The sequence below is a fragment of the Cyprinus carpio genome, chromosome B25 (genome assembly GCF_018340385.1).
Source record: "Cyprinus carpio isolate SPL01 chromosome B25, ASM1834038v1, whole genome shotgun sequence".
NCBI lineage: Eukaryota > Metazoa > Chordata > Actinopteri > Cypriniformes > Cyprinidae > Cyprinus > Cyprinus carpio.
Genome location: NC_056621.1, coordinates 19733534 through 19746641, shown reverse-complemented (window position 1 = coordinate 19746641; position 13108 = coordinate 19733534). Strand labels below are relative to the sequence as shown.

The following is a 13108-nucleotide window of genomic DNA, read 5'->3' as shown; positions in this document are numbered from 1 at the left end:
ACCTGGGTGTTGATGGTGAGGGACAGAAACTGCTGAAAACAAAACAAGACACTCCTCCTACCTGGGGATGTGGGCGGGGCTAGAGTTGAGAGAGAGAGAGAGAGAGAGAGAGAGAGAGAGAGAGAGAGAGAGAGAGAGAGCGCTGTGGCTGTGAGAGGGAAGTGTTGTTATATTCGTGAGGAGCGTTCAAGAGCAGAGCACACTCACTCTGAGCGCCCCAGGATCCGCTCAGCTGTCTCACGCGCTGCAGAGCTGCGTCCGTCTCTGAGGAACTACAGGATCTTTCTGCTTTTGTGTGGAAGTACAGTCGAAGCCTGGAGGAGCTGTGTTTTGTGAGGTAAAAGAACTGTTCTCCGCATGTTCGCTCGCAGCTGGAAATCAACCTGTTACCGTCTGTTAATGCGCGGAGATCTCAGGGTCAAAGTCATCTTACATCTACAGGAAAACTTGACTGCTCAGAGGTTGCTCTTCAGTCGCTAAGGAAACTTAATGGAGGTTTTAGTTATAGTTTGTTTAAACATCAACTCTGTTTCAGATGTTTCTCCTAAAACTTCTAGAAATCGACTCAAATTGAAGATATGAAATGAATGAGGATACACTAGCTCAGATGAATCGGTCTTGGATGAATTTGATAAGAAATACGAGTTTATAATGAGATGTTTGATTGCAGATTTTGGTATATTGGTCTGAGCACGATTTGAGATTTCTTCTGAAAGTCTGAAACATTTGAGATTGGGTCGTTTTCTTAGAAGAAATATCTGAGCAGTACACTTAAGCAAAAATCTCACTTTCTTCTCCATTTAATTTCATTTTGGTCTTGAGAAACCCCTGAGATATTACACATATCCTTAGTTATTTTTCCCTACTTCAAGAGAAATAACAAAATTGAGTAAAATCTGAGCTGTGAACTTGAGCAAAAATCTCACTTTGCTCTCCATTTAATCTCATTTCTATCAAGAGAAACAGCTGAGAAATTAAACAGCTCCTTGTGATATTTCATAACTTCCTTTGGAGAAATAAAAAAGCAAGTAAGTAAAGGAGACGTAAAAGGAATGAGATCATAGAAAAAGAGTTTACAATGATACTTTTAATAGCAACTTTTGGTGTCTTGTAAAATCTGTGCACAGAAACTCCAGAGTTGAAATGCATGAGTTTTTTAGTAACCTAGAGTTTTTCTTTTAAATATTTCTTTAAAAAAACTCTTAAGTCACTTTTGACTCCAAACATCTCTCATGAAAAATGAGACATGGTCCGTATGTGGTGGATATTGGATAATAGCATGGAGCTTGGAATTGATTATGCACCCATGTGTTTAGATTGACATTAATCATGCTTCTTTAACAGGCCGCTTCCCACTAAGTCCTTTCTGAACTCGCTTTTGCTCTTAATCTTACCAGATTCCCCTGTCAGTCTGTTTAACCACATTCGGCCTGCTAATGACCTGACTGCATGCTTGAAAGTCCAGCACGGCCACCAAATCTGGTTAGTTTATTAGGAGTTGTGTAATATCATTATCTTATTCCAAACATAAAACCTTCCCAAGCATTTAAGGCTCCAGGCGAATGTTGCAGTTGCAGCACTTGTGGAATACGTCTCACGTGATGTTTATTCATGACTAATCAAAGTAAATCTGGTGACGTGGAGTCAAAGGCAGCAGGCCATCTTGTGAAGCGCTTGGCTCAGCTCTGGTTAAAGTGACAGTTCAGCACTTGGCTTGTTAAGCTGATCAGGGCGATGCTGGTGTGAAATACTGTCAGACAGCTCCGTTTAGCCTTCGTCCTGTTACTGATGAGAAACAGTAGGTCTGAGAACACAGCTGTCCATTAGAGATGCAGGCGCACTGCGGGGCATTGATCGAGAGAGAGACTGGACACGGGGAGAGTCAGTATAGTGACTGTGGCTGTGCTGAGTGTCGGGGATGCTTAGTTTAGACTATAAGGGTACATTTACATGACAACGGAGTACCAAAAAACAGTAACTTTCCTTTGCGTTAATCAAAAAAAGCTTCACGTTCGCACAGATCTGCGAAAACGGCTAAAAGCACTGTATTTTGCATGCCAGGCCAGTAGATGTCACTTTATAAAGAAGCACTACACAAATTTGAGTTTTTGCACAGAGACAATAATGATATAATTTTAAGGCTCCCCAAAACATTGTTGTCATGTAAATTAATGGCCAAAACACATATGTTTTTTTTTTTTCAATTTTAGTTGAAAACTTTTGCTTTAATGCTGTCATTAGACCAAATGTATCCTCAAGTTGAGGTTTGATCAAAATGTTTGCTATAATATGTAATATAACTCCAAAACTAAATAATAGGGAAAAAAATGCTAAATGAATGAATGGAAAATATTTTAACGTGATTTTTGTGGATCGTAACATTTTTATGCATAAAGTCCATAGACTGTATAAAAACATGGATGTAGTGTCCGTGACGTCACCCGTAGATTTCTGAAGAGCGTTTTTGAAGCTCAAAGTGGGCTTAACGGGCCGTTGCCATCTTGGCAGCGTGTCACTCCCAGATAATTGAAAATGGGCAAAAAGGCGGGAGCTGGTTGCTGAAGCCACGCCCACCTGGCTCGATGGCGGTGATAGCAGCGGCAATCCACCTGTCACTCAAGTAGCCACGCCCTTAATTATGCAGAACTTTAAGGCTTAATATAATTTAAACGGATGAGTTATAAAAAAAAAAATTCACCCCCTCACAGTTGTCATGAACAGCGAAATTAGTTATATAGACCAAAACCACTTTTTGAATCAGGCTGTTAACATTTTTTTTTTCTGCTGTAAAGTTGGGCATTTTAACATGGGGAGTCTATGGGACTGACTCCCTTTTGCAGCCAGCCTCAAGTGGCCAGTCGATGAATTACAGTTAAGTCACTTCCAGTGGGAGGTTGCCGCTTGATAAAGTCAAGATATTAGATGTCTCCTTTGTGTAATTTTTTTCGTTAGTTGAAAAAATACAGTATGCGTATGTATATTGAGCTATTAAAGTAATCTGAAGAGCCTAGAATATTAGATTTTAGAATATTAGAATTTGATGAAAAATATGAGTTTATAATGAGAACTGACTTGCTAGCTAGTATCTTGGAAAATAAGCATAATTTAAGATACTGAGATGTCTTCTGAAATTATAGATGATATACTGTACAGGTAAGCGAAAGGCTCACTTTGCTGTCCATTTAATCTATAAATTCTATCTAGTGAAACAGCCGAGATCATATAAAACTATATTTTGGAAGAATTTGGAATGAGATGTTTAATTGCATACTGGTATCTTGACCATTTTAACAGATTATTGTTTTTATGGTTATTTTATTGTTTTTTTGATTTTTGAGTTTTTTTCTGTAAATGTAAGCAAACATCTCACTTTGCTCTCCATTTAATCTCATTTCTGTCTAAAGAAACAAGATAGTATATATTTCCATTTTGATTTTTGGAAACTTCCTTTGGAGAAATAAAAACAGTTGATGTATAAAGGAGCTATAAAAGGACTGTGGATTTTAGAAGAATTGGAGTTATCTAGAGCAGCAGTCAAGATATTGAGCATCTCCTTTATGGTTTTTCAAAACTTGTACCTACTTAAAATGTTACCTGGGCATGGTATGTTTTCAGTTTTGTTAGATTCACTTATATCTTACAGTAGTAGGAAAGACATCATGGCCTTTTACTGGAAAGAGTAAAGTGCATTGACTCTTGTGCTGTCCACTAAAGCTTCACTGAGTTCTCTAGATCAATGTGGAGAAACACACGCAAGCTTTCATTAGGGTTTGTGAACGCTCCTGTTCTTTAAGATGGACAGTTTCACCTTATACGTAAGCAAATCCTTCCCTTGTCAGCATTCAATAAAAACCCCACTGTTGTTATCTTGGGATCTTTCTTGATCTCTGTTGCCTCTCATGACGTGTAAGCTTCTGCCTTTCACACCCCATTGACACTCAGGAAGGTGTAAAAATAAGTGTTCAAAAGTGTGAAGATTCCCGGATAACACAATAAAAAGCCTTTTATTTGCTGTCAAGGTCAGAGTTTCTAGACAAATTAAACCCAACAACACAATGTTTGTTTCCAAACATTACATTTTAGAAATGGCAGCAGAAACTTCAATATGGAAAGTATGTTGAATGTTGGCGTAATGTGTCTGACAAAGTTGTCTTTCATTTTTATGAACTTTAAATGTCCAATAGAGAGTTGTGGAATATGTACAAAACAATGGGCCATACCATCTATGTTGAATTAGGGACCGTTATTGTGGGCAAAAGTTAGCTCACGTTTTTAGTAGCCGTTTTTTTTTTTCTGAAACGTTTTTACTGTATTTAGGTTGTTGTTTCTGAAATAATTACTTAACATAATTTGTGTTAACACTCAAAACACCCAAAATGTCTGTAGATGTCAACCTTCTCTTGGTTTTATGTGTTTGAGCAATCCTAGAAAGAATTAGCATGAGATTGAAATGCTTGTTAGATAGGCATCATCTCCACCGTACTCGATGGAGGAAGTGAAAGGTGTTTGTTTGACACTGAATCTTACGGCAGCTCCTGTCTGATGTCAGCAAGAAATGGAAAAAGCATAACAACCATAAACAGACTGTCTGCTTACCCAACACACAACATCCTCAAAGCAACTATCATCTGTGAAAATCTGCAAAGACATGCAAGATTTTGTCTTTTGAGTTGAAATGTGTGCAAGTCAAAGACATGCCATGCTTTTTTGAATGGCTCTTTAAATGTATTCAGATTTTTCATGTAATTTCTGAATTCGAAATTTAATTTAGATATTTTTGGGAAGCATAAAAAAAGTCAAGGTGGTAATGTCAATGTAGTCATTTGGTGCAACCATCATGCAGAAACTAAAAAAAACAAACAAAAAAAAACATGAAATTATATAATGGGATCCCTGACCACATTCAGGTGTCAGATCTCTTAAAATATCAGATAGTTTTAACTTTGTATGACAAAATAAGGTTAGTTCAGGTTGTAATTGTACAACCCCTTCCAATAAACTGAATATCATAAAGTGATATTTATGAATTAATCATTTATGACATCTGTAAGAATATTCTTTATCTCGTATATATTTAAATCACTTTTTTGAAAATCAAAGATTGATGTGTACAATATTTTCTGTTCAACTTGAATATGTCATTAGACTAATTTATAGTCTAAATTTAAATATGAAACTCAACATAGAATCTAAAAATCTTGTCACATGCATTTTAAACTAGAATTTGAATAGATTTTATTGCAAATGTTGGATATTAGATATCCTCAGATTCCGCTGTCTGGTTCCTCGCTCCAGTCTGAAACATTTTTTAAATCTCACAAAGTGTCAATTTGCGAGACAAATGTTATTTTTAGCCAAGCACAGTCTTAATGATTTTGCAGGCAGCGATGCTTCTATTTTCTTCATCATCTCAGCATCTGCTGTTAATTTTATTCTGCACAATCACAGTTCAGAGAAAGGTTTAGTCCGTCTCATTTTCTCATGTCTCATCCTGACACCCTTTACAGCTTTTCTCACAAAGCTCAGTTGTTTGATAATCTTTGATAATCTAAAAGAGCTTAGATTTCAATCCTCTGTGTTGTAACTTTGTTTCATCCTCGGTTCCCATGTCTTGACTGAAAAATCAATCTCCTGTGGTGCTCGGATTCGCACGCATACTAATTTAAACGCTTGTCTGGTTCGGGATGCTGGCATAGACATTGTCTTTCTGCAAGATGCATCAGGGAGACTGGCCATGGTGTGAAAACTCAGAGTGTTGACGCTTTCCATGTCCCAAGGCTGTCTGAGTAATTATTTAGCAAAGCTCACATAATGAGAGTGAGTTCGCTATGCTTCGGCGGCCTTCACCCATATAAATATCCTCCCTTGGAAACCACAAGCTGTTCGCCACTGTTGCTTTGAGCCGTTGCTCCAAAGTTCCCATCTGTGCCACTACTTGACTGCATAAGTAGACCAGCCATTGACTGGCAGTTTAATACGTTACCAAATACGCCATGAGCGAACCCAACAGCGACCGCCCACTTTCTCAGCGACCTTCTTAAAGACTTCTGTATATCATGACTTAACCTTGAAAGTCATGTATAGTATCTGTATTTAAGTATTTATTCTAGGACTGGGTATTGAAACAAATCTCACAGTTTAATTTGATTTTTGACTGAATTTTTTTGGCAGAATTTAAGAGCTGAGTAGATCTGTATTGAAAGTTATATTGTGCTGCACATTGACACAAATTTCACAATTCAGTTTGGTTTCAATAAAGTGATCTGTCACGCCACACTAGCGAGTGACAAAATGATATTCGTTTACATTTTGTTATAATTTAAGATGATTACATCTGTATTGAAAGGTTTATACTAGGGCTGGGTATTGATGCAAATATCAGGATTAACTTCGATTTTGATTTCAATTCACAAACTTTTGGTTTGATTTCAGTCGATACTTAATTTGATTTGATATCGATTAATTTGGATATCAGAACCAGTACATGTTAATCTTACTTGAGGGGGAAAAAAAATCTCTCAGCAAATGAAGTATGAACTATACATGGAACCCTATCAGTTGGTACAGTACTACAATATTAAAGGCTAAAATTAACAGCTGATAACTCTACTCCAGTTGTTTTTTAAGCTAACTATCAGGTTTATGGTGATTGAATGGTGCATTTTGGCAAATTATACCATTTCTTTCACCACCTTATGATGTTTATTTTGTGTTGTAACTAGGCCTGGGACGGTTACCGCATTACCGCAATACCGCGGTCACGTGACGCCTACCGCGGGTCTAAACCTGTAACCGTCATCAGCAAACAAAAAAAAAACCTTGGCCTGCACATCTGAATGCCTTCGGCAGAATTCAAATGAGCCATTTTAATCTAGATTAATTCCTAGATTACAGTGAGATTAATCTAGATTAAAAAATGTATCTATGCACCTCTAATAGGCTAATAGCATTCAATTTGTATTGACTATTAGGCCTAGAGTACCTGTGTAATGTCTTGTAGCCTATATATTGAATTTCATTTCATTTTACTAAAGCATAAAATACAGGCGGATGACTCATGAGAAAGCCAAAAAAGCAGGACCTCAGTTTTTAATTGCACGTGCTTATTCTGCTTAACACAATTTTCTCACGTGGTTGCGCAGCCGACAATTGCGCATTTAAGCTACTATTCCATCGAAACATGGCATTTATATGTATAATATATAAATATGTAGACATATAGGCTAAATTAATGTAAATATTTAAAAATCTATAATATATATAAATATTATTTATTTTATATATTTTTACATATTTATATTAACTTATATTTGGTTTGATTTTTGTTATCAGTGTGGTTCAAGGCTATAATTTAACGAATGCTATTTAATTTAACAAAGTGTCGCTGCTCACAATACCGTCGTTGTTTTTTTTAACTTATAAATATTATTTATATTTATCTTATTTATAAATATTATTTATTTTTATCTTATTTATAAGTAAAAACAACCACAATATTGTGAGCAGCGACACTTTGTTAATTAAATTAAATAGCATTCGTTAAATTATAGCCTTGAACCACACTGAGACCAAAGCGCACACGAGATATAGGCTAAGTTAATATAAATATGTAAAAATATATAATATAAATAAATATTTATATATATTATAGATTTTTAAATATTTATATTAATTTAGCCTATATGTCTACATATTTATATTACTCTAGGCTATATGCCGTCGTTAAATAGCCTTCATTAACCACTGAGACAAAAAAAACGCACACGTAATATCTATATAAATATTAATATAGCTAAACATGTACAAATATGCAATATAAAATATAAATCATATTAAATATAATTCATATACTATATAAGTAATAAAAAAACCGAATCTGGCTGACTTACTTGGGGAAAAAAAAGAAAAAACATCTACTCCGAACCCCAATAGAATTCGTGTAGACACAGAGATCAGAAGGTATTTGCAGGAGGAAGGTTTACCGCAATACCGCGGGAATTGATTGCTTTTCAACCGCGGTAAGAAAAATTCAATACCGTCCCAGGCCTAGTTGTAACTAGTAGTAAAGTTAAAGAGATGATCAGTTCTCGTGCCACTTGGACCAATGGGGCTACATTGCTCTGCCACGCCACATTAAAGAGCATCAAAACAGTACTTATTCTCTCAATTTTTTAAAATATTGACAAAATTTAAAAGCTTAGACTTATTTTTATATAAAAAGTAAGAAAATGTGAAGCTCATTGCGATTTATTGAATGGAAGGTACTCTACAAATAAAGTTTAGTGATTTTTTTTTTATGCATCGACGCAAAACAACACAGACCAAAAGATAATTGGATTTAAGAATGAATGTAGTTTCTTCAAAAAGAGAATTGATTTTTTTTTAAAAATCTATATTTTGAGTTTACACATTATTACTAAAATTTCTGCATTTTACAATGGTGAATATGAATAGGATATTTACTTCTGTATCCCAACTGTTGTGTTCTGTTGGTGACCGAAATTGATGTCACCTCATCCACTCTTTTGGTGGGAGGAAAGCCTTCATGGTGGATTTTCAGCTTCATTACACTTGCTGGAATAGTGATCTGGGATAGAGCAGGCAGGGGGATGTCAAGAATGCACACACTTTTCAATGCTCCCACACCAGGAATGTGATGTTTCGTAACCCATGCATTCCACTAACGCTCTGACTGTGAATCAACACTGAGGTTTCCCGCCACAGGGACTGGATGTGTCACCTGAAATTGCACATTCCAGACCTTTTCCAAATATTTGCTGAAACTTGAAAGGGCCGAATACAGACCCATGACCTTCACCGGCAGAGGAATATGGAAAGATGATGAACGGTCATGTTCTGGTATTTATAAGAGTTTAATTTAACACTGTTTTTGAACCAATCTTACTCACATAGAGTAGCATTGGTCAGCATTCAAATTAGCATGGACATTTGGTTGTTTGAATGAATGTTCAAAAGCAATTATTTTGAGTCTTCAAAAAGCCCCAGGCTGGTTTAAGCTCTTTAGTAGAGTGACAGATATAACTAATTAAAAACAATAACTTGAATTTTCTTGTTGACAGGCATTGATTGTTACAAAATGTGGGGACGAATTTAGAGTTTTACTGTTCTGATGATTACTGTTAGACTGTTAGCATGCTAAAGCAAAGCACAGTGCTAGTATAGAAACCACAATGAGAAAATTGTCTTCAAAATTCCTCCTCTTTAAACAACCCCAATTATTCAGTTAGTAAAGAATTCTTGCCAAATCAAGTAATTCATGCAATAAATGTGAAGTTTATCTGCTTTATAATACCGCCTCGATTTTAAACTACAAAAATCTAGATACTGTAAACTTGCTAGTCAATCTTACTAACCAACTAGTTGGTTGAAATACTGTATACTGTTTAAATATTGAAATTTAATCTCCAAATTTATTCACCAATTTTTTTTACTAAATAAAATCTAGATTTCAACCTCACTAACTGACTAGTTGGTTAAGTATTAAACAAAATATAATAAATATATAATGAAATAATATAATAAATAATATTTACTCAAAACTATTAAAATATAATATCTTAATTTATCCACTTTAAAGCAACACCTATAACTATTTATACAAAAGAATAGTTAAGCTTCATAATCTACCTTACAAACTGAATATGAAATACACTATAAAGCCTATTACCACAATATTTTAAAGCAGGGTTCCTCAATTAGATTTCGTCGAGGGCCAAATTCTGCCAACAATACCAAGCCAAGGGCCACTGACCTATCTATCTATCTATCTATCTATCTATATATATATATATATATATATATATATATATATATATATATATATATATATATATATATATATATATATATATATATATATATATAATTGTTACAATTATTATATTGTTGTTGCTTTTGTTAAAATAATCAAAAGATGGTCACAAGATAAATATAAAAAAAAATTCCCCAGTATTCAAACAATTATGAACATTTTCGCATTTAGACACAGAAGAACTTTGCCTGTTGAATATTAAAAACAAATGAACGAACAAAAAATCTGGAACTCCATGCCTGCCATGCAAATCAACTGTTTCTGCTCATCACCAGACTGGATCTCTTCTCTCCACTTTCCCTCATTGCAGATTCAATTATTAGATCTGTCAGCATTAATATTTTCATACTTAGATTTTTTGGGAGGATCAAACGGTAACACCATGTGTTCCAACCAGATGTGACGTGATGCTATAAAAAGTATCTTTTCCACATAGTTTTTGTCCTAACCACCCACGACAGCGACATGTCACAATAAGTGACACGGAATTCTATTTTAGAAGTGTTTTTTATTTTCTGCGACATCGCGGCAGGAACAAAATACAAAATATGACAGTGATAAACTCAGGTAATGATAATGTGCTTTATTCAATGTTAAAAGTGTCTAATGTGAGTTTGAATATTATTTTGTGTGATCCTTATAGTCATAGTGAAAGCAACAATAGATATTTTACCTCAGACCTTGAAAATAAATTAGGCTAAAGCAAACTTACGTTAAAACTGTGAACTCACTGCGAACCAACATCCATAACAAAGATGGTATCACTCACTCACTCACTCACTCACTCACTCACTCACTTACTCAGAACTGTTCAGTTCATTCACATTTGAATCATCTATTTTCAGTGTCTACTTTACTTTACTTTACACTTGCCATGTTTTTGCTGTCACATCATATATTTACACTCGACACGACAAAGCATTGCAAATCATTTGAACTTTGTGTCAGCACGTCATAAATAGAATGAGTCAGCAGTTTTCTGTTGGGGATTTGTCGCGCCACATCCAGTGTAGACAGCATCACTGATTATAAGTTATATTGTATTTTGTTGTGTCGCGATGCACCGCACCGCTCGCATCCGGTGTAGACACAATGTAAGTTAATGTTGCTTTCTGATGCTGCGTTTGAATTTTCATGCCACTTTATTTGAAATTAGCGCGGGCCAAACATTTTTCTCTCCAGCCCGCAGGCCACCTATTGAGGAACCCTTTTTTAAAGTAAACTGGGTCAACTTTGAATTCATGATGACTTCAAGAAGTTTCTCTTCAAAAGGAATTTGATGGTGGATGTACAGTTTGTGCACCTGTTAAAAAATATCCACTTTTATACAGTCTGACCACAAGGGAGTTTGCTCTTGTTTTAATATAGCCATTCACAATAGGTGCACCTGTTCAGTCTTGTGTTGAAAATAGGCCAGTGCCTCAGGACTTCCTTTGTCGGCGATCTGTCTTTTACACCTCAGGCTTTGATATTCACCATTTCGATAAATTTGGAACAGAATGCAACATTATAAAATGTGTGGAACACACATTTAAATTATTTAGCACAGCAGGCATGTAAAAGAGTATTAAATAACTCATGAACCTGAAGTCTCATGCTGCACGCAAGCAAATTTGGAGAACAGAGATGGTCTGGCTGTAAAGACGATGCATACACGGGCTAAAATTGGCACGGCTGTTTAGTAATGTCAGTAAACAGATACTCCTGATTTCATTTCCTCAGTGGAAAAACACATTTAATTGGTTATGACGAGCAGCAAAGCTCCACAAAAGAGAAAATCATGTTTCTCTCTTCTAGGGCTTGTTGTACACGGCTAATGTTATTTTCTCTGCAGATTCCCTTATGGTCCGCTTACACCTGGACGGTTTCTCTCATGAGAAGTGAAAACCGCCCACCTGTCTTAAAGACTGGAATTACAACCCATGCATTATACTTAACGTCTAACAGATTCTTGCGGTTGCACTCAGAATTGGTTTTCCAGATGGTGTCAGACTCAAGATTGGCCTTAATTTGTGATCTTTTTGCTAAATTCATTTAGAAGCAACTTCCCATTGGAGGCTTGACAAAAATGCTTGCCCACACACTTGCAGTCTCTCTCGCTCCGTGTTTATCCCACTTGTTGAAGCCAAGATAGGGATTTCTGGGCAGTGAGTGGAGACAGCCTCTTTTGTTTTCCCAGGCTGTCTTTGTTTAGGTTAGGGATGAAGCCTGGTCACTTTTGGTGCCCTCAACATTCCTCTGTCTAAAGGCTTTTAGCATTCATGCGGTTGGAGAAGGATAAAGCTGCATTGAACTAGTGTTTTAAAAAATCTGAATTTGTGCATTGGAAACGCAAAGATGGGAATAATGTTTTGGAAAGTCTGAGCTTAATTCTAAATGGACGGCCAGACTACAGTTAGACTAATGATTACTAATAACCAATATTTTATGACATACAAATTATGTCACATATATATACTACGGGGCCATTGAATGCTTGAATCTGATTGGCGGACGAACGTTCTGAGGTGTGCAATTATTTTCTGGAAAACGCACGGCGAACGTAGTTCCAGGCAGCTCTCTTGACCGCATTACAGTTCCATATCACTTCGAATATAGTAAACTGTAATAACGGTCATGCAGTTTGCACAAAAAGGTGTTGTCAGCGCTGCCATGATGATTTTATCAGTTAGCCTATACAGTGTAGCAACTTAAAGGCTACACATGACATTTCTCACTAGCGATGTAATAACAGCGCTGTTTAGAGTTGCTGCAGCAGAAGAGTGTTTAGAGACGCACAGAGGTACGTTAGCCTAATTCACACAAGCTCTCTTTCTCTCTCTCTGTGTGTGTCTCTGTCGCTCTCGCGCTTTCTAATAACTTCATTAATAACTGCATTAGAATGCTATCAACGTCTCAAGCCTCCGTTACCAGTTTAAAACAACGTTTTGGTACTAGCAAAAGAGGCATTGGATGAGATGCAGAAGAAATAGTCCTAATCACAATAGCGATTTAAGTACAAAAACCGGACGAATCCCTTTAAATAAATCATCGGATCGATGTCTTGAGGTGTGGTAACCGTAGTATAAGCGGAATAATTGACTCGGCCGTTGAATTATTAGAAAAATAATGCACACCCGAGGTGGTAATGCAGCCACGACGTGAAGCGGAGTCGTCAATTAATCTGTACATATACATTAATATATATATTTTTTTAAATGTTCACTTTAAACACATCTGTCTGGATCGGTAAATCAGACAAATGGCACAGCTATAGATACCATCCAGTTTTTGCAT

The 13108-nt window shown here is 36.0% G+C and overlaps 1 protein-coding gene across 2 annotated transcripts in view; it reads left to right on the top strand.

Annotated features, from left to right (window-relative positions):
- Positions 1 to 13108, top strand: part of LOC109070802 (ras association domain-containing protein 8-like) — a 44365-nt gene that overhangs the window by 11620 nt on the left and 19637 nt on the right. Inside the window, exon 1 of one of the 2 annotated variants that reach the window (XM_042752739.1) lies at positions 105 to 337. The exons of the other annotated variant lie outside the window; for it this stretch is intronic. The gene's annotated coding sequence lies outside the window, so the exon portion shown is untranslated. Of the gene's footprint in view, positions 1 to 104; positions 338 to 13108 lie in introns of those variants that run through there. 2 annotated transcript variants of the gene reach the window in all.